Source organism: Aptenodytes forsteri, unplaced genomic scaffold, assembly GCF_000699145.1.
Source record: "Aptenodytes forsteri isolate BGI_AS27 unplaced genomic scaffold, ASM69914v1 Scaffold80, whole genome shotgun sequence".
Taxonomy (NCBI): Eukaryota; Metazoa; Chordata; class Aves; order Sphenisciformes; family Spheniscidae; genus Aptenodytes; species Aptenodytes forsteri.
The window spans coordinates 3,313,219-3,316,494 of record NW_008795026.1 but is presented as its reverse complement, the minus strand read 5'-3'; positions in this window follow the sequence as shown (position 1 = coordinate 3,316,494).

Genomic DNA, 3,276 nt, shown 5'->3' with positions numbered 1-3,276 from the left:
GAGGGAGAGGGAGGTTGCGAGGCGCTTCGCCCTGTGAGGGGGGGAATCTGCCCTGTGAGGAGCGGTGCCGGAGCTGCAGCGGGGTGTGCGGGGAGAGAGGGGAACCCCTGCGGCTGCTGGTAGAGCAGAGCCATGTAAATAAAGGACATATCTGCGAAAATGCATGGCTGTCTTCCACTTGCCTGTCATATGCACCCTGCCAGAGATCTGTGCGCGCTCGGAAGTTACAAGAGCCGTGAGCGGTGTTGACACACCAAAAATGAGTGATGTTTCTGCACGTAGAGCAGAAGAGAGCTGTGAAGTAAGCAAGTGTTACAGCCTGAAATCCCAATAGGGTGAGACAGGAGTCACTTTCAGAGGCTGTGGAGGGGAATACATTCAAATGCTTGGTTTCAGGAAAAACGAGGTTTCTTCTTTTTTGCTGCTTTTTTTTTTTTCCCTCCTGATTTTTTTTTTCCCCCTCCCTGGAAGCAGTGTTTTGATTTCATTGTTACGGTTTTTACATTTCCTGTCATAGTAAAAAGCCAAAAAAGTTGTCTTGGTGTGGTGAGGGGCCCAGAAGAATGACTGCTAATACTTAAGTCTACTGTATAAACAGATATTGTACTGTTACTAAAATCACTGCAATCTGCTATTTTAAAGGTATCGTCACTCGAATGAATTCGCACTGCTGCAGCCAGGTTGACGCTAGGAGGTTGTGTGTGAGCATCTTCACACTGAGTTACTTTAAGTTAGCAAGTTTAAAGAGTCCTTAAAGATATTTCTCGCTTTATTAACGTTTTGAGTATGTTTGCCCGCTGTTAACACGTTGCTGAAACCTTTGAAATCTTGAGGAGGTATCCGAACGCTGCATAGGTGAGAGTCGCAAATACAGCGTATTCCTCACAGCCTGCGGTGGTCCTGTTTTCCAGGACAAGGGAATTTGGCAGCTTTCGTCCCCTTGTTCACAGCCGTTGCTGCTGAAGCCACGCTCTCTTTACACACACCTGCACAGGCACTGGGGGCTTTTTTTCATGTTACTTTGAGAGGAGGGTGTAGCTACTACTACTTCTAGCTACTTTATAAGAACGTTGTCGGGACCAGATTCTGCTGGAGGGTAGCAATGAGATGTCCTATATTTTGACTTCAAACTATTCTCTCAACTGTCTGCCTGTGTGGTATTTTGCTTTTACACAGACTCTGAGCCCTTCAGAAAAGGCTGCCCTTGTTTTTCCTGTAACACGCTGTTCTCATTATTTCTCAGGAAATAATTTATGCCTAAACTGTTTTCGTGGATTCCTGTCTGGATTTCCTCTCTTTCCCTCTGTCTTGCCCAGGCCAAACGAGTGTGAAATTCTGCTGTCGGACTTCATTCGAAGCTGTTGGGGTCTACTCATATCACTAAAATTATTGCATGTACCTTAGTGCCGTGCTGCCATAACGCTGGAAATGTTTGGGCTTCCCCCGTTTTCTTTAATCCCTGGTCAGAGCATGGCTTGAAATTTTTGATGGTGTTTTTTTTTCCTGAAACACTCAAATTCAGTGTGTACTATCGGCAGCACTGGTGCAAGTACGCCATTCCAAAAACCTGAATGTGGAAATGGGTATAAAAGCTTCCTGTGTCATGTTTATATATGTTGTCATTCTTAAACTGTGCTTACATCAGACAGTTGGAGAAGCTGGAGGAAGACAGTCGCCATCTCCGAATGCCATTACAGCTTTGTGGAGAGAAACGGGAGGGAGGATAGCAATAGTGTAAACAAGGGCTGAGGTTTTTAGGGAGGTGTGACCTCATTTCCTATTTACTGCTGTGTCAGAAAAGCTATATGGAATACACTTAAGTAATATTTGGGGAAGGTTACGTGCTGCGTGGCACTCTGCAGTGTATTCTAGCAGTGCTTTCCGTGGTAAGTGCCGCAGCGATAGTGGTGAGGGAAGGACTTTGCAGAACAAGGCGCTGTTACTATAACTTAGTGAAAATGCCTTGGGAACAGAAGAAAACTTTGGAGAAAGTTGTTGGGTTTTTTCCCCTCGCTTTTTAGATCTTTTGTTTGTAGTCTGCCTGCGTTAAGCTGTGGAAGAACCTAAGACTGAATGGTTTTCCCATTTCTACCATAACACTTCTGGTGTCGTAGGAGTTTTCTCATATTCTGTAAGATGGATTTTGGGGCAGTTTTATTGTTCGGGGTGACCAACATATATTTTTAGATTCAACTCAGCTGACTTAAGCGTCTGCTGAAGGATACCTTGAGCTTTTTGGAAAAATTTAGTCGGAACTTGTTAGCACTCTGCTTTCTCTTTTTTTTTCTAGTCTTGAGACTCCGTAATAATACTTGACTGATGATGGACTACGCTTCCCAGCAACTGAACTATATTATACCTGTTTTTTTTCTTGTTTTCTTCAAAAAGATGAAAATGGCTCTGTTCCATTGTCTCTGGATTTCTTAATTTACTTAAATTATATTTCTTCATTCTTTTTCTAGCATTAAAAATACAGTGATGTGAGGAAAGAATCAGGGTTCATCATCTGTCTGAGTTAAGGCAAAGAGTTGTGGGAAAATAATGACTTTATTAAGGAAAAATGTGTAAAAGGTGATAAAATGTAACTGTTAACGAGATATTTGACTGAAAGTGGGGAGAAGGTAAGTCAGGTACAGCACTTTAGCATGGAAGAAAGCCTTTAACTAAAAAAACCTTTATTTTTAATTCGTGTTACAGGAGGCATAGGGCTTGATTTGCTCACACTGCAAGCCTTTCACAGTTACTTAGCAGGGGTGAGCCAAATGATGCCTTTCAGTGGGGAAACAGGAACGAAAGTGGCAGGGGCATCCCCACCACTGACAAAAAACGTCCATTCCAGTGAATTATTTTTTCTTGTGGAGAGACCAAAACCCCAGAGGTACAAGAGACGATGAACTTGTATTTAATAGTACAAGAGTTCTTACGACGATGTTGTTATACCCCATAGCAATTAAAATTTCCTTACTGGGTTGTGTTTCCTGATTACACCTTAAACGGTGTTGGAAGAGAGTAATTGCTTAGAAATTACTTCTTGCATGGGAAGGAGGAGAAGGTGCGTTTCAAAACCTCCCGCATACTTTTCTTCTTTCCCACCCGAGCAGTGTTTTCTGGCTAAATAAAGCGGTTCAGCTGGATTTCTCAGGCAGTCCCCGTAAGCCTCTGCGTGAAGGAGGCTGTTCCTAAGGCTTGCAGTCCTGGATCCCGTACCTTGTAGCTATTGCACAATAGAGGAAAGACTACAATTCCCATAGTACTTCCACATACTGGTACTCCAGT